We start from the raw sequence: 19379 nt of genomic DNA on the forward strand, positions 1-19379 counted from the left end.
ACGCTCAAGTGAGCATTGAAGTACACCATACTTCTGTCAGTCCATATGGACTTGTATAAAAGTGTTTGCTGAACACATACTATGTACAGAGTGTTGATATAATTTTTGAATAGTGATTCCTGTTCTGCTCTCTCTGTCTCTCCCGCGTATTGTTAAGCTCTCCATTAAACCTGTTCTCTGTTTTCTGTTTTCTATTGCTTCTGCACGCTATTTGTTTTTACATGGTATTAGAGCGTGAGGGTTGAGAACCTCTGCAGCCGACATAACTTGAAAGAAAACAAACCAACCAAGAAGAATAGGCAAAACCGATGGATAGAGGCATGGCTAGCTCGCTTCCAACAGAGAAGCTCGACAAAAACAACTACGCGTCTTGGTCTTACAAGATGCACCAGTACCTGCTCGGACACGGTTACTGGAGCTATGTCAATGGAGCAAATGACACAGCACCCGATTCGACACACAAAGACCTCCCATCTTGGGAATAGTCGGCAAGTAGAGTATTGTACTAGTTCACGTCTTGTGTGGGCGAACAACTCCTGAGCTATATTCGGGATGCGAAAACGCCAAAGGATGCTTGGGGAAATCTGAAGAAGATCTTCGCCGCAAGCACCACAGCCAGGAAGCTTCACCTCCGACAGGAGCTGAGCAATTTACGACAACACGACTTGTCGGTGGCTGATTACACCTCGAAGATCAAAGATATATGTGATTCTCTAGCCTCTATCGATGTGAACGTCGAGGAAGGAGAGATGGTGCAAATCTGTCTTGGGGGACTGGCGTCGAAGTTCGGAGCATTCTGAAGTGTTGTGTGTACATGGGAGAATACGCCATCGTTTTTCGACTTATAGTCGATGCTCCTTATAGAGGAGAACCATGCGGGCGCGTCGACAAGTGCCCCCACCGACAACCGGATGCTGTACATGGAGGCGGATCGGCCCTGTGGGCGTGGTGGACGAGGCGGGTTGGCACGCAATGGAGGCGGCCGGCAGGGGCAAGACCGACGGCACAGAGACCGTGCCGATAGCAGTTCTGGGACTTCCACAAACAGGGGGAGTCAAGGTGGAGCCGGAGGCCGGCAAGACAAATCCGCCATGGAATGCTGGTACTGTGGCAAAAAGGTCCACAGAGAAAGCGAGTGCTAGAAGAAGCACGCTGATTCGGACAGATCTGGATCCGGCAAAACCGGTAGGGAGAACCGGCAAAGCTCACACTACGCGCAAGGATCGAAAGGATCTGGAACCGGGAAGACCGGTAAGGGGCCAGCCTTGGTGATGAAACACGAGGCTAACTCGATGAAGAAGACCACTTCCAAATCGGAGGAAGTGTGGTACGTTGATTCCGGTGCGTCAAATCACATGACGAACCACAAAGAGTGGTTCTCCTTCTTAGAGAAACCGGAACAACCGGGAGTTGTCGAAACCGGAGACGACACTCCTCACCCAATCATGCATGTCGGAGAAGTTCCCCTGAGCCACGTCGGACAGAGGGGGAAGCTTACGAACGTATTACACGTTCCGACTATCACGAAAAACCTGGTGTCGGTTGGACAGATCGTCGACCAAGGAATGCAGGTGCGGTTTACGCACCTCGGGTGCTTCATCGAGGAGGAGGGCCAGATTATCGCGCAAGGGCACAGAGATGGGAGGATGTTCATCCTTGACACCAATGACGTCGGCGCCACCTTGTTCGCCAAACGACAGAAGGTCGAATCGGACATCGACTTGTGGCACAAGCGGATCGGCCATGTCAATTACCGAAGGCTTCAAGACGTGCAGACGAAACAAGTTGTTTTCGGTTTGCTGAAGTTTAGTGGCTGGAAGGCCCAAGTATGTGAAGCCTACCAACTTGGGAAGCAACACCGGCTTCCATTCCCCGCCAAACAAAACCATATCCGTAACAAGCTCGACCTTATTCATTCAGATGTATGGGGACCAACACAAAACGTGAGTCTTGGCGGGAGTCGATACTTCGTCTTCTTCACCGACGACTATAGCTGGCACACATGGATCTACCTCATTGAGCGGAAGAGCGAAGTCTTTGACTGTTTTCGGAACCTCCAAAGCATGGTGGAACGGGAATCAGAGAGGAAGATCAAGTGCATGTGGTCAGATGGCGGAAAAGAATATTTTTCTGGCCAATTCAACAGTTATCTGCAACAAATAGGAATTCGGAGAGAGTTCAGCTGTAGATACACACCGGAGCAAAACGATGTGGCCGAAAGGAAGAATCGGTCGCTTGTCGACGCGGCAAGGGCAATGCTGGAAGAGAAGAGAATGCCCCATTTCTACTGGGCGGAGGCAGTCCGAACGGCCGTTTACATCCAAAACCGGATCTGTGACAAGGTGTCCGCGCATGAGCTGTATTTTGGGCGCAAGCCGAATTTGAGACACCTTCGGAGTTTCGGCAGCGAAGGGATACACACAGACCCATGGAATCGACTATGACGAGACCTTCGCTCCAATAGCGAAGATGACAACGGTTCGTGTGGTGCTGGCGGTTGCTGCGGGAAGGGGGTGGCATCTTCACCAGATGGATGTGAAGAATGCATTTCTTCAAGGAGATCTTGAAGAAGAGGTCTTTATGATACAACCCCTCGGTTTCCAGATGGAGATGAACAAGTCGGCGGTATGCTGGCTGAAGAAGTCACTTTATGGCCTGAAGCAAGCCCCCCGAGCTTGGAATGCGAAGATCACGCACCGGTTGCGTAAGATGGGGTTTGTGGCCTCGAAGTCCGACTCTTCGTTGTTCATCCGGCAAGGTCCGAACGGTCCGGTTTGCATCTTGTTGTATGTTGATGATCGGGTCATCACCGAACCCGGACTCGATGAAATGAGCCAAGTCAAGTTCCAATTGTTGGATGCGTTTGAGATAAAGGACCTAGGGGACCTTCATTATTTTCTTGGGATCGAGGTGATCCGAACCCCCGACGGCATATTGCTCTCACAGAGGCCCTATGTGTTGAATATGTTGTACAAGTTCAGCATGACAGAATGTCGACCTGTCTCTACACCCATGGACCGGAACTAGAAGCTCTGTCCCAACTCCGGACCGGCCTGCGTTGAGAAACGGTTCCGACAAATTGTCGGAAGCCTTATATATTTGACCATCACCCGACCCGACATAAGCTATCAGGTCGGTGTGATTAGCCAATTCATGCAGAAGCCCACCGTAGAGCACCTTTAGTGCGCGAACCGAATACTGCGGTATGTGAGCAGCATGAAGGACCAGGGACTGTTATACCGGCGAGGTATAACCGAAGAGCTAGTCAGTTACACAGATACGGACTGGGCCGGCGATGCATCAAATCGCCGATCAACCTCCAGTCATATGTTTTCCCTAGGTAGCGCGGCTGTTGCGTGGAGCAGCAAAAAGCAACCAATAGTTTCTCTGTCGAGCACTGAGGTTGAGTATCGGGGCGCTACAGTTGCCACCTGTGAAGCCATTTGGCTTTGGCGGCTGCTGCAAGACCTACGGATCGAGGTACCGACCCCAATTCTGATCTACTGCGACAACATAAGCAACTGTTGGGAAATCGACTAAAAAACTTTACCTCTCGGCCACAACCGAGGAAACACGAATCAATGCAGAAGTAAATAAAAAAAACACAGAGAATGTACAATGGCGAGCTGCAAGGCGACGACCTTGAGCTCGCTGTCCTCGCCACAGGCGGCGGTATTACACAGAGGCGTCGGCCTCTTCCTTTCTCTCTCTCTCTCTCTCTCTCTCTCTCTTGGCTGCTCTCACTTCGCTCCCTCTAAGTGGAAAATAGAAAAATGAGCAACAACAACAAAACTGTTTGCCCTAAGTCATATTTATACACATATGACTTTCGGGCTATTTACAAGTATAGCCTCGAGGGCCCTTGGCAAACATATTCACAAATATGTCCCCGCATTCGGATCTCTCTCCGGGTACATTCGTCATCCGGCTCCGTAGCCGGGGTCTTCATCATCCGGATCCGAAACCGGGTCTTCATCGTCCGGTTCCGATACCGGGTACTCCTCATTCGATTCCCGGACATCTGACCATCCCATCCGGAGGGACCGTAATCCCAACAAACTCCCCCTTCACTTCGGCATGGGATGTCTTTCCAGTCCGACCCTCTTCCGGCACGCTTCCAACTTGTCGGGTGTGAGCACTTTGGTCAGCATATCTGACCCGTTCTCGTCCGTGTGGATCTTCGTCAGCACGAACTCCTGGTCTTCTATCCTTTCCCGGATCTAGTGATATCTTCGCTGGATGTGCTTCGTCCGGGAGTGATAGGCCGCATTCTTCGCAAGGTGGATGGCACTCTGACTGTCGCAGTAGAGTCGGTACTCCTCCTGCCGGATACCAAGCTCTCTAATGAAGTCCTTCATCCATATTATTTCCTTGCCGGCTTCAACAGCCGCCATGTACTCCGCCTCCGTGGTTGACAACGCAACCGTCTTCTGCAGCCTCGACTGCCACGAAACAGCTCCCCCTGCATACGTCATCACATACCCTGATGTGGACCGGCTGGTATCTGCATCAGCCGACATATCCGAATCGTTAAAGCCGTCGAGTTCGGGCTTACCGGAGCCGAATCGGAGGCACACGTTTGCCGTGCCCTTCAGGTATCAGAGTATCCACTTGGCCGCGTTCCAGTGCTCTTTGCCGGGATTGCTCATGTACCGGCTCACCACTCCGACTGCATATCCTATGTCCGGTCTTGTACACACCATTGCGTACATCAAGCTTCCGACGGCAGAGGCATATGGTACTTTCATCATGTCCTCCTTCTCAGCCTTTGTCTTGGGGCTTTGCTTGCTGGACAACCTGCAGTTTGCCGGGAGGGTTGACCCGACCGGTCTTGCTTCCGACATGTTGAACCGGTGAAGCACCTTTGTCACGTACTTCTCTTGTGACAGCCACAACTGCTTCTTCTTCCGGTCCCGGATGATGTGCATCCCTAGTATTTGCCTCGCCGGACCCAGGTCCTTCATTGAGAAGGTTCGGTGAAACGCTTTCTTCAGCATCCGTATCTTGACCTGGTCCCGTCCGACGATCAACATGTCGTCCACGTACAGGAGGAGTATTAGAAAGTCTCCTCCTTTGAACTTCTTCACAAACACACAGTGATCAGACTGCGTTTTGTGGTACCCTTCGTCGGTCATGAAAGAGTCGAACTTCCGGTACCATTGCGGGGAGCCTGTTTCAGTCCGTAAAGGCTCTTCTTCAATCGGCATACCAGGTGCTCCTTTCCTTTCTTCTCGAATCCTTCCGGTTGCTGCATGTAGATCTCTTCTTCGAGGTCACCGTGAAGGAATGCCGTCTTCACGTCCATCTGTTCTACCTCGAGGTCCATGCTTGCCGCTATGCTCAGCACCGTCCGGATGGAGGTCATCTTCACTACTGGGGCAAATATCTCGTCGAAGTCGACGCCCTTCTTCTGCTGGAACCCCTTCACCACGATCCTGGCTTTGTATCTCGGGGGGTTTCCGGCATCTCCCGGTTTCAGCTTGAACACCCACTTGTTTCGAAGTGCCCGCTTTCCTTTCGGCAACTCCACAAGTTCATATGTGTGGTTCTCATGCAGGGAATCCATCTCCTCCTGCATGGCACTTAACCACCTGCGGCTATGGGTGTCAAGCTTTGCTTCTTCAAAACTCTCCGGCTCCCCTTCGTCGGTTAGCAGCACGTGCTCTGGTTCCGGAAATCTCCGGGGGGCCCTTCTCTCTCTTAGAGGATATCTCCGTTCCGGAGCTTCGGTAACCGGCTCCTCCGTTTCCTCTTCATCCGAATCCATTTCGGGATCGGGGCCGGTTCCGGTATCAGTTTCATCTTCCTCGGCCGGTTCTGTTTCTTCACCGTCTTCAAGTGGATCCTTGAGTGCTAACCGGTCCCTTGCCGGTTGGGACTGCTCCTCGTAGAGTTGATCCTCACCGGTCGACTTGGAGCTCTTCATCTTCTTCTCCGACTCCCAGTCGGCGAGTGTCTTGTCCTCCATGAAGATGATATCACGACTCCAGAATATCTTTTCGTTGACCGGGTCCCATACTCGGTAGCCGAACTCGTCATCGCCGTAACCGAGGAATATGCATGGCCGGGTCTTTGGATCTAGCTTTCCTCTCCGGTCCTTTGCCACATGCACATATGCGAGACACCCGAACACCTTCAGATGCCGGTAGGATACTTCCCTGCCGGTCCAAACTCTCTGCGGCGTGTCTCCGTCCAAAGGTACTGAGGGTGATCTGTTTATCACGTATGTCGCCGTCGACATTGCCTCAGCCCAAAACCCCTTGGGTAATTTCGCATGCGCCAGCATACTCCGAACCCTCTCCATTATGGTCCGGTTCATCCTCTTGGCCAGCCCGTTCAGTTCCGGCGTCTTCGGCACAGTAAACTCGAGCCGGATTCCCTTCGAGCGACAGTACTCCTTGAACTGCCCCCGGTATTCCCCTCCGTTATCCGCTCGTATCGCTTTCAGCTTCTTGCCGGATTCCCTTTCCACTCTCGCGTGGAGTTCTTTGAAGACGCACAACACTTGGTCCTTTGTCTTCAACGGTGCCGTCCACAGCTTCTGGCTATGGTCATCAATGAATGTCACGAAGTACTGGGCTCCGCCATGTGACTTCGTTTCTACTTGACACACGTCAGTGTGCACCAACTCCAATGGTGCGCTACGTCTCGTCGGTGGCCTTGAGTGGAAGGAGGTTCGGTTCTGCTTACCGGCCAGGCAATCGGTGCACTTCTCCAGGTGCACATGCTTCACTGGAATAAGGTTGTCTTCTGCAAGCCTCTTCATCCCCTTCTCACTCATGTGGCACAGTCTCTTGTGCCACAGCTCACCGGCAGTGTCGGCTGCCACATTCAACTCCTCCGGACACAACCAGGCATTCATAAGGTACAGTGTGTTGACTTTCCGGGCCCGAGCCACTATCAGGCTCCCCTTGCTGAACTTCATTACGCAGTTCCGGATGCTACCTGTGTAGCCTTCATCGTCTAGCCTCCCGGCCGAAATCAGGTTCAATCGAACCTCCGGAACGTGCCGGACATCCTTCAGCAACATTTTGCATCCGGTCGAGGTTGTTAACCACACGTCTCCTATGCCGGCAATCCGGCACGTACCTTCATTTCCCATCCGAACACAGCCATGCTCACCGGCTGTATAGGATGAGAAGTATCTTCTTTCCGGGGTCAGGTGGAATGACGCTCCGGAATCGACCACCCAGGTAGTCTCATCGCCGGCAATGTTTAGTTCACCTTCTTCGGTGATGAGCATGATCTCCTCTTCACTTGCCGCGAGTGCCGTTGTTCCTTTCCGGTCCTGCCCTCGCCGATCCGAACCATTCCGGTCCGTGGCTCCCCGGTAAGCACCGTTCCGTTCCGAAAACTTCTTCGAATCGGTGTCGTCGGCTCCGTTGTCTTTTCGGTAATGCCGACAATTCTTTCGGAAGTGCCCCGACTTCCCACAGTGGAAGCATGTGGGCCTTCCTCTTGACTGCGACCGGGTCCCCGACTTCTCCCGTCTTTGCGGACTCCGGTTCCGTTGTCTTCCCCGATCCGATTCGGTAAGCAGCATCTTCGGATTGGAGGCCGGTTCTTTATCTCTCCGACGCGCCTCTTCGTTCAAAATGCTTGTCTTTACCGTTTGTAAGGACAAGTTATCTTCGGTGCAGGAGGTGCTGAGAGTCACCACCAAGTTCTCCCAGCTTTCCGGCAATGTACACATCAGCATGATGGCTTGCATTGCATCCTCCAACGGGAACTTGATCGCCGCAAGCTGGTTCACGAATCCCATGAACGTGCTTACGTGTTCCACCATACTCTCGCCGTCCCGGTACTTGAGGTTCACTATCCTCCTCATCAGGGAGGTCCGGTTCAACGCATTCTTCCTCTCGTAGAGGCCCGACAGCTTCTGCCACATCTCATATGCGTTGGTGTCGTTCGCCACATGTTGTAGAACGCTCACGTCGACGTATTGCCGAATGGTTGCAACGGCTTTCCGGTTCAGAAGCCTCCATTCCGTCTCAAGTACCCCCTTGGGTATTTCTGACCTGTCGATCGGTTCATACAGGTCCCGAACAATGAGCAGATCCTCCATCTTTATCTTCCAGTCGGCGTAGTTCTGCGCATTCAGCACCATCATCCCCGGCTGCCCGCTGCTGCCGCCTTCCATTTTTCTGCACTTGAGTCGCTCTGATACCAGATTGTTGGAAAATCGACTAAAAAACTTTACCTCTCGGCCACAACCGAGGAAACACGAATCAATGCAGAAGTAAATAAAAAAAACACAGAGAATGTACAATGGCGAGCTGCAAGGCGACGACCTTGAGCTCGCTGTCCTCGCCACAGGCGGCGGTATTACACAGAGGCGTCGACCTCTTCCTTTCTCTCTCTCTCTCTCTCTCGGCTGCTCTCACTTCGCTCCCTCTAAGTGGAAAACAGAAAAATGAGCAACAACAACAAAACTGTTTGCCCTAAGTCATATTTATACACATATGACTTTCGGGCTATTTACAAGTATAGCCTCGAGGGCCCTTGGCAAACATATTCACAAATATGTCCCCGCATCCGGATCTCTCTCCGGGTACATTCGTCATCCGGCTCCGTAGCCGGGGTCTTCATCATCCGGATCCGAAACCGGGTCTTCGTCATCCGGCTCCGTAGCCGGGGTCTTCATCATCCGGATCCGAAACCGGGTCTTCATCGTCTGGTTCCGATACTGGGTACTCCTCATTCGATTCCCGGACATCTGACCATCCCATTTGGAGGGACCGTTGTCGTAGTGTATTTCGTACACTACGTGAAAAAGTAAAAATAATATAACCGATTTAATTACATATAAATAAATAAAATAAGAATATCAAGATATTTATCACGTGCATAGGGCAAGATTTGAACCTTGTACCTCCACGTAGCCAAACCTCAACTTTACCATTATGCTACCTTATCTTTAGTGTTCTATAAATAGATTTAATAACTATAAGTGCTTTATTTGCGCCTACCTTTATTAAAAGGTAAATCATGCATTTTTAGAGTGCGTGAATATTTTATAGAAAAAAAACAACGCAAGCAACTAAAAAGTGACTCATGCACATCTAGCGTGCATGAGCACTATATTTAGCAAATAAAAGCAAGGATTAGAAAAGCATCACATGCACATTTAGTGTGCATGAACATATGAGAAAAAGCATGTAGCTATGCTTAGTCTCTCCCATCACTACATAAGGATGGGGAGCACAATGTAATAGGTGTGAAAAATATTTGGAAACTAGATATGTTTCTAAAAAACACCAATTAATAAACTATACTCGTGGGATTCACGAGAATTCTATATCATTCTCTTTCAACCGAAGTTTATATTCTTATATTCATATTGATTAATCTAATACAATACACTCGTGGGATTCATGAGTTTGCTATAACTCTTTCTTACAACATATTTATATTCTTATTAGCCTTAAAACTCTCCTCTTCCTAGTCCAAAACCCCAGCGGTTCCCACCCGACTCACGCAACGATCCGGAGCCGAAAGGCATGACACCGTAATCCCAACAGCAGCATGCAGCTTGCCAAGAACCCCGTATTCCATGCTCGCACAAAGCACATAGAAGTGCACTATCACTTTGTGCGTGAGCGTGTCCTAAGCGGTGAGGTCGAACTTCGGTATGTTCAGACGGATCGGCAAGTTGCCGACATCTTCACCAAACCACTCGGATCGGACAAGTTGCAGCACTTCACCGAAATTCTTGGTGTTCAACATCTCGATGTGCCACACTTGAGGGGGAGAACGGGCAAAAACATCGGAACGGGCAAAGGAAAAGAGATTGCCGAGTGCGCCGGTGAGGGAAGAATCGATAAAGGGAGAGACAAGAAGAAGAAAGGAGCTGAGTCGACAAAGGAAGTCAACACATCCAAACAAGTCGAAACAAGCGGCAACGGCGGCAGAGTCAAGAAGGACAGAGCCGACGGGAGGAAGAAGGCCAAGACCTGGACATGGTTCGATGTGGTGAAGGGCCTCGAATCGGAAGACGAATCAGGAGCGACCGATTTGGACAAGAGCTGGAACGAATCGGAGATAGTGGATTCGGTTCAACAGATAGATTCGGAAGGACCAGATCAATTCAAGGCCAAGAGGACGAGAAGGCAACGAAAGTCAACGCCAACACAAAGGAATCGGCGAACCGGCACGCGCCGAAGTCACAACAGCGAGGGAGCTAAATTGGGCCTGTTGAGCAAACAAGCCGACCGAGGAGGTCGAGGTGCGCAGAACAAGAGGGGTCGCGGCAAACAGAACCGGACCGGACGAAGAGCGCGAGCAAGGCGGAGTAACACCAGAAGGAGCCGGGCAGAAGGACCGATGGCCACAGACGTTGACACTACGACCAGACCTCATGTTGAGCTTGAGGGGGAGTGTTGAGCGGCAAGCTCAATTGGAGCCGGATCGGCTAAATAATCCTGAGCCGGTGAGCGAGAAGGATCGGTGAGCTGGTGAGCACCCAGTGAGCAAAAGAGCCGGTGAGCTGGGGATCCGGTTAGCCGGATCCATCAGTAATCGGAAGCCTAGTAGCAGCTAGACTACCAGGGAGTTAATACTCTCGTAGTTAGTGTCAGATGCTCGAGTGAGCATTGAAGTACACCGTACTTCTGTTAGTCCATATGGACTTGTATAAAAGTGTTCGTTGAACACATACTATGTACAGAGTGTTGATATAATTTTTGAATAGTGATTCTTGTTCTGCTCTCTCTGTCTCTCCCGCGTATTGTTAAGCTCTCCATTAAACCTGTTCTCTATTTTTTGTTTTCTATTGCTTCCGCACGCTATTTGTTTTTACAAAAGTTTAAATAATCTCGATTCGGATCCATATTCCCAACAGATATAGATGTCCACACTGAGTTCAAGTGCAAACATCATCGCTCACACGGCTTTCGGAAGCAGCTATTTATAGGGAAAGCGTGTCTTCGAATTGCAACACAAACAACAAATCATACTAAATAAATCATTTTAAGTCTTATCTCACACACATATAAGTATTGATTGTTGTTTGGAAATTTAAATAGATCAAGATGCCTTTGCATTGTGTTCTGATTTTTGGTTTTCCGGACATATTGCTTTTGATTTCCACGCTCCTCCCATGGGCATATGCGCCTTCTGCTTGCAACACATCCGGAATGGCAGGATCAAGCGAGGGAGGAGATAGTCGTGCTATGCAGCAAGAGCGCGGATGTAATGCCCTCAATGGAGTCAATGAACCAAATGAAGATCACAAGTAATAATGTCGAAGAATGTCTAAACCCTAAAACACCTCTAAACCCTAAACCCTCATAAACCCCTAACCCCTAAGCCTTAATAAACCCCTAACCCCTAAACCTTAATAAACCCCTATCCCCTAAACCTTAATAAACCCCTAATCCGTCAACCTTAATAAACCCCTAACCCCTAACCTTGGTTTGACATAATTAGGGTTTGTTTCATTACCTATGTCTTGATTAGTATGTTTTCTTAATGGAAATTTTGAGTGTGGAAAACCAATCTTAGGTAATAATCTATACAATTGACAGTTGACCATGATGCTGAATGAGACGATGAGACTATACCCGCCGGTCGTGGCGATGATAAGGATGGTGGAGAAGGACACGAGGCTAGGAGGAGTGGAGGAGGAAGACACAGTGGTGATATTGTCAGGGACGGAGATAGTGTTGCCAGTGCTCATGTGGCATCATGAGGCAGAGTACTCGGGGAACGACACAGATGAGTTCCGGCCGAAGCTGTTCGAGGGAGGGGTGGCCAAGGCATGTTGGGTGCTAGGGGCGTACCTCCCATTCTCCATAGGACCAAGGGTTTGTATCGGGCAGGGTTTCGCGATGATGGAGGCGAAGACGGTGTTGGCCGCCATCCTACAGAGCTTCCACTTCCATGTGTCGCCGTCGTACCCCCACGCCCTTGCCACTGTGCTTACCTTGCAGCCACAATTCGGGATGTAGATCACCTTCACCCATCTTAACTAGTCTCCTCTTCTCTCTCTCTCTTTTGTCGGAAATGTATGTTTGTTACACAAGATGATAATACAACCCTTGTTATCTCCACTTACTTCATTAGCTTCTCTCTCTCTCTTGGAAATGTATCTTTGTTATTAATACAAGATGGATAGTACAACCCTTCCTATATCCACTAATTTCATTACTAGGTATATGGCAAGGTAACCCCTCTCAAATCTTGTAATACTAGATTTTGTCAAAAATGTATGTTATTGAAAGAAGATGATAATACAACCCTTGCTATCTCCATGTACTTTTTACTTCATTAGTAGTTATATGGCAAGATAACCCCTCTCAAGTGTTGTAATACTAGATTTTGTCAGAAATTTATGTTTGTTATTTAAACAAGATGATAATACAACCCTTTTTATATCCACTTCATTAGTAGTTATGTGGCAAGGTAACCCCTCTCAAGTGTTGTAATACTAGATGGTGCTCTCTCTCTCTCTCTCTTCAACCAAATCTTGTAGGATACTAGTAATTCTTAAAAGAAACCTGATGAATGTCGTCACTTAGTTTTGGATTCCAAACTAATCATATGCATGATTGATTATCAAATTAAAGAGTGGCTTTGAAAAATCAAATCAATTAAGTTCTTGAAATATATAGTAGATCCATATTCCGTCTTTGGCACCAACAACAACATGACTACATATTCCACCAAAGAAACTTTTTGCTTAATTCTTTTGATCACCATGCTACAACAACTCCAACAAGACAAAGTTTTTCTATCCCATAATTGCGATGGGTGGGTTTGTCCATTGGTTGAGGTTGATCTCAATGGAATTTGATTCAGACCTAGTATAAGTCAAGGCCATATCTTTTGTGTGCTTCATATGTAGTGCATCAACCCCTTAAAGCTTTAGGCCATTTCATTGCGTAACACTCATTTCAACAAACCTTCTGTTGAGCTCTTGCAATAAGCTTTCATTTTGAGTTCAACAGTACAGAATTCAAAGAGTTTTCTTTTGGTAAGGCAATAGTGGTATGAACTCATACCACAAATGTTCCTCAAAGATTTTTTTCATGGGATCTCATCACGATAGAACTTAGGACACTATGATGGTACTCAAATAACTTTTCATGGGATCACGATAGAACTTAGGACACTATGATGGTACTCAAAGAATGTTTTCATGGGATCTCATCACCATAGAACTCCTAGAATTCTATCATCTAAGGCTCTTGCATATGAAGAACATCCTTTGCCTTGTGTTTGCATTTTTCTTGAAAGAGGTGTGACTAGCAAAACTACTACTCATCTTGTTAGGTGCCATCGGTACTATGGACGAGAAGTTCAACGCTAGCCCTCATGTTTGTTTATCTAACATCATGAGCAGGTTTGGTTACTAGAATTTAGACTCCGCTCTAGTTTGTGGGAAAGTCACTATGATTCTACAAATTAGTATGACCTTGGCTCTAGCCACACCACATTTTGAAAATGGGGTTAGTGCTCCCCAATTTAAAGAACATCGAACTACCCCATGAATTCCCCAATGTTACGGGCAGGACAATATAATATCCCGTGGTGAAAATGTGCCGTAGTAATCTTTACACTCTCGTTTAACCCTCACACTTTGTCCACATGTATAGAATACTATGGTACATGCTCACCACGGTATATTATATGGTCATGCATGTAACATATAACCCTCACACTTTATCCACGTGTATAGAATACTACGATACATTCTCACCACGGGATATTATATGGTCATGCCCGTAACACTCAAGCCACCATTGGTTTGCCAAAGCACATTATGGATGGGAACCCCAAGAAGTAGCTCCTCTTCCATACATACCACCTTTTTAGGACCACCAAGCAATTGATGGCCCAGCTGGTAATGTGGGAAAGAATCCCCTCCAAGCTTTTCTAGAGCTAGGGGTAGGACTACGGCACAACTACAAGAACACTCACATGTCTTGATGTGTGTAAAGAATCAGATATGATTCTTGTGTAGCAGAAGAGATGTGTGTTATGTGTATGTGTGAGAGGAATTAGAGAAGAGAATAGAAACACAAGATAGATAAGGTAGAGAAAGGAAATACTCAAGAAGAAGATGTATATTCACAAGTAGAATGAGAAATGAAAATGTAGCATTACAAGGAGTCACAATCGACTTAGTATGAAGTATGAGGAGGGTGCTTTATATAGAGTCACCCTCTCTCTTCATTAACTTTACAACAACCACTCTCTCTCTCTTGGGGAATGTGAAGACTCATAGTCATGGGGAATATGTAACTCATTAGTTATTGTTAGGAAACAGGTCCCTCTGGATGGGAAGTGAGAAGAACAGTGTTGATGAGAAACTCGGCTGAGGCCGATAGGCCGAGGCCTAAACCGGATCAGGAGTACCCGGCTACAGAAGACCCAGTGAGAACCGGATGTGGAGTACCTGGCTACGGAAGACCCAGTGAGAACAGGATGTGGAGTACCCGGCTACGGAAGACCCGATGAGAACCGGATGACGAGTGCCCGGAAAGCGCCGGATGATGCAGGCCCGGTGAGGAGTGCTCACCGGATGAAGGGACATATTCGTAAATATGTTTCTGAGAGTCCATCGGGGCTATATTTGTAAATAGCCGAAAAGTCATATTAGTATAAATATGACTTAGGGCAAACTTAGTAGGTTGTTGTCATTCTTGTTGGCGCAAGATTAGAGCGCAACAGTGTACAGAGAGAGAGAGAGAGAGAGAGAGAGAGAGAGAGAGAAAGAGACGATGAGTTCGTATCTCTGTTGTAACCGCCACCTGTGGCGAAGACAGTGAACAAGAGGTCATTGCCTCTGTGTTCATCCATTGTATATTGTTACATAGTGATAGTTATCAGTCAGTGGACTGCCGTGGTTTTTCCCGTGTTTGGGTTTTCCACGTAAACATCCTGTGTACTCTTCTCTCCATTGTGTCATGCATTCATTCCCGTTTTCTGTGTTTGATTCTAAGCTTGGTTGTGGCTGAGCGTTGTTCATTAGGAGCGCGTAGTTCCTGTCAGTTATGTGTCATAGAATATGATTCTATGACACATAGTTAATGTGTAGAGAGTAGTGGTGTGACTCTTGACCTTTGAATAATCATAGATTCTCAAAAGCTGTGTTCACACGTTGTGCTATGTTGAGCTTGATTCTCAACATGCCCCCTCAAGCTCAACTCGGGTTGGTTCCTTTCGATTGATGTCCGCTTCGGTTGGTATCCGGTTCGGACAATCTCCGGTGTCCGCTTCGGCTCGTACCCGGTTCGGACGGTATCTGGTTGTCGCTTGTACTCCCCCTCAAGCTTGGCAAGTCAAGTTGCTTGAGGCCGTAGAGAGGTTTCTTGAGTTGGCATACGACTTTTGGATGAATGCGCGATTCAAAGCCGGGTGGTTGTACCATGTACACCTCCTCGTCCAATTCGCCTTGAAGAAAGGCGTTGTTGACATCCATTTGGTGGAGGTGCGACCCTTTAGCCGCCGCGAGTGCAATTACGGTCCGCACAGTCGTCATCTTTGCCACCGGGGCAAATGTTTCTTCGTAGTCGACGCCATGTGTTTGTGTGTATCCTTTTGTTACGAGTCGAGCTTTGTAGCGGTTGATGGAGCCATCAACATTATACTTCACCTTGTAGATCCATCTACATCCGATCGCCTTCCTATGCGGTGAGTGGGGAACGAGATCCCATGTGTCATTCTTGCGTAGTGCATGCATCTCCTTGTTCATTGCTTCGATCCATTGCAGGTCCTCCATGGCTTCGGAAGAGGTTTCCGGCTCGCGTACTGTTGCGACCTTCATCATAAAGGCGTAATGGAATGCCATATAATCGTTGTGGCCGAATCGGCTTACGGGGTTCTTTTCACGGGCGGATCGACGGAGCTTCTGGTTTGCGGATACTACGGCGTTCTCCACTCCATTTGTTCGCATCTCAAGTTCTTCGAACTCACTATCGAGGGAGTGAGTCGATTCGTTGCCGTCGAAGTGATCGTCTTCATACTCCAGCATTTTTACCTTCCCTTTGTCCATCTTCAGACTCGGCCGAGATGTGCTTTGATCGCTCGGGGGTTCTTGTGGTCTGCTCAGTCGGGTCGTGATCGGACTTTCTTCGAACATGTGTGTAAAGTGATCTTCATCCTCTATCTCTTGTTCAGCGGATTCCGGGTCGAGGTTGTCTCTGGTGCGTACCAGGATGCGGACTCGTAAAAAACAATGTCTCGACTTACTCGAGATTTTCGAGTTGAGGGGTTGTAGCACTTGTACCCCTTTTGCTCCAGTGAGTATCCTACGAGGATACATTTCTTCGTCTTCGGGTCAAGCTTTTGACGCTTCTCGTCGGGGATGTGCACGTACGCAATGGAGCCGAATATCCGACAATGCGATAGGTCCGGCTTCTTTCCGAAGAACTTCTCGTGTGGAGTAAGTTAGTGCACACCCGATGTCGTACACCGATTCATAAGATAGACGGCTGTGTTAGTTGCTTCCGCCCAATACGATTTTGGCATGTGCTTTTCGTTAAGCATAGCCCGTGCCACTTTGAGGATGTGCCGATTCTTGTGTTCGGCCACTCCATTTTGTTGTAGCATATGTTGACATGAAAACTCTCGCCGTATTCCTTCTTTCCGTAGAAACACCGAAAATTTGTTGGAGAAGTACTCCTTGCCTCCATCTGACCAAAGACATCATACATGTCGGCCCGTGCCTTTCTTGACTTCATTCTTAAATTTTTGGAAGTGTCCGAACACTTTGCTCTTTTGTCGCATTGGGTAGATCCAAGTGTGCCTAGAGAAGTCGTCGATGAAGGTCATGTAGTATTGACTTCCGCCGAATGTCGCCGTTTGAGCCGGACCCCATACATCGGAATGTATTACGTCGAGTACGCCTTTGCTCACATTCCGCTCCTTTGGAAATGGGTGCCGATGTTGCTTGCCGAATTGGCAAGCGGCACACATGCCTTCAATCTATTTCTCTGTCAATGTCGGGAGCCCGATGACGACTCCTTTCGATTGCATTGCCTTGAGCTTTTGGAGGTTGATATGGCCAATCTGCTTGTGCCATAACTCTATGTCGGAATCGGCTTTCATGCCCTTTGTGAACATGGCCGATTTCATCTCGTGTGAGTCGAGAATGAACATTCGGCCCTCTCTTTGTCCGCGAGCGATGAGTCGGCCCTCTTTTTTGATGAAGCAACCACCTTGATTAAATCGAACTTGCATTCCTTGCTCTACAATTTGGCCGATGGAGACCAAATTCTTCGTGATAGTTGGTACATGCAAGACATTTTTAATGTAAGTTTGCTTACCTTCTTCTCCGAACGGAACATTGCCGATGTGCCGAATCGGGTGCGTAGTGTCGTCTCCGGTTTCGACATAGCCGGGTCGGTCCGGCTCTCGAAGTTCTCGGAACCATTCTTGATGCGAGGTCTTATGGTTTGAGGCACTAGAATCGACGAACCATACGTCTTTCGGACTGGAGGCACTAGTAGAAGTAGAGGCTGACATAGAATTCGCTCTATGTCTCATCACGAACATTCCGCCGCGATTGTCATAGTCGGAGTTGATGGCGTAGTTGGTGAGTTGTCGGCTAGTGGAAGCCGACTCGCGTATCGTCTTACGACATTCTTCTTCGTGGTGGCCGATTTTTACGCAATATCTACATTCGACCGACCTTTGTCAGTTCGGACCAGAATGGAAGCTCCCCCTTCTTCCGAAGGTTCCTCGATGGCTTCCGTCTTGATACCGAAATTGCGAGTTGTTTTCGTAAGTTGGGCCTCGTCCGCCTCGTCCTTGGCCGAATCGACCTCTTCTTGCACGACCGCGTCCTCTTCCTCCGTCCGAATGTGTGTAGAGCATTTGGCCATCCGAGGCACTACTCCTTGTTCGAACATGGTTTTCTTCGACCAACAACATGGATTGAAGATTGAAGAACGAGGGCGGATTCTCCAGTGTGAGTACGGCGGTCCGCATCGCGCCGAATCTTGGTGCAAGGCTGCCGAGGCATATTTGCACCATCTTGTCATCCTCCATGTTTACACTTATTGAGCCGAGAGAATCACAAAGCTCCTTGATATTCAAGGTGTAGCTTGTGATAGACATATCCCTTTGTTGGATATTATTCAACTCTTGGCGGAGTTGAAGCTTTCTCGAGGTAGTGTTGGCGGCGAAAATCTTTCGTAGATTCTCCCACGCTTCCTTCGGTGTCTTGGTTTCTCGAATGTACCCGAGCATGTGGTCGTGAACACATGTCGCCAAGCAATACATCACTCGGCTTGCCGCTTGCTCCCACGTTGCATAGTCGGCGTCTTCCGGGTTGGGCTAATTTTCTTGTGCTCCTTTGATGTAGCTCCAATAGCCTTGGCCGACAAGATATTGGTGCATCTTGTACTCCCAAGATGCAAAGTTGTTGCGATCCAACTGCTCGCTAGGGAGAGCGCTCCCCATTTGAGTATTCATTGTCGATGTAGATTTCTTCCTTCTTTCCTTTTCCTTCTCTCTCGAACACCAGCTATGTAGTCGCACTACGATAGCGATGAGCCGGTTCTTCTTGAACGTCGGTGTAGAGCACAACACACGATCACGATGAGGCGAGTGGGCTAGATCGAGCTACCAAATCGCTCTGATACCATGTAAAGAATCGGATATGATTCTTGTGTGGCGGAAGAGATGTGTGTTATGTGTATGTGTGAGAGGAATTAGAGAAGAGAATAGAAACACAAGATAGATAAGGTAGAGAAATGAAATACTCAAGAAGAAGATGTATATTCACAAGTAGAATGAGAAATGAAAATGTAGCATTACAAGGAGTCACAATCGACTTAGTATGAAGTATGAGGAGGGTGCTTTATATAGAGTCACCCTCTCTCTTCATTAACTTTACAACAACCACTCTCTCTCTCTTGGGGAATGTGAAGACTCATAGTCATGGGGAATATGTAACTCATTAGTTATGTGTCATAGAATATGATTCTATGACACATAGTTAATGTGTAGAGAGTAGTGGTGTGACTTGTTGGTAGACAGGTCCCTCCGGATGGGAAGGGAGAAGAACAGTGCCGACGAACAAACTCGGCCGAGGCCGACAGGCCGAGGCCGAAACGGAGAGCCGGATGGTGTAGGCCCGGTATGAACCGGATGAGGAGTACCCGACTTCGGAGAGTCGGATGGTGTAGGCCCGGTATGAACCGGATGAGGAGTACCCGACTGCGGAGAGCCGGATGGAGCCCATCGAGGCTACATTTGTAAATAGCCGAAAAGTCATATTAGTATAAATATGACTTAGGGCAAACTTTTAGTTGTAGTCGTTTTTGTTGTTATTCTTCCTTGTTGGTGCAAGAAGAAATCAGAGCGCGTAACTGTACACCGAGAGAGAGAGAGAGAGAGACGAGATCGTTGCCTCTGTTGTAACCGCCGCC

The 19379-nt window shown here is 48.4% G+C and overlaps 1 long non-coding RNA gene across 1 annotated transcript; it reads left to right on the forward strand.

The window, feature by feature from the left end:
- Positions 1 to 12122: 12122 nt before the first annotated feature.
- LOC147855502 (uncharacterized) lies at positions 12123 to 12425 on the forward strand. The gene is made up of 2 exons (XR_015530816.1): positions 12123 to 12333; positions 12391 to 12425. It is a non-coding gene; the product is annotated as an uncharacterized LOC147855502 (long non-coding RNA).
- The last annotated feature ends 6954 nt before the right edge of the window (positions 12426 to 19379 follow it).

Source organism: Azolla caroliniana, unplaced genomic scaffold, assembly GCF_043228905.1.
Source record: "Azolla caroliniana isolate FFs.n. ecotype wild unplaced genomic scaffold, voAzoCaro1.0.p SCAF_14, whole genome shotgun sequence".
Taxonomy (NCBI): Eukaryota; Viridiplantae; Streptophyta; class Polypodiopsida; order Salviniales; family Salviniaceae; genus Azolla; species Azolla caroliniana.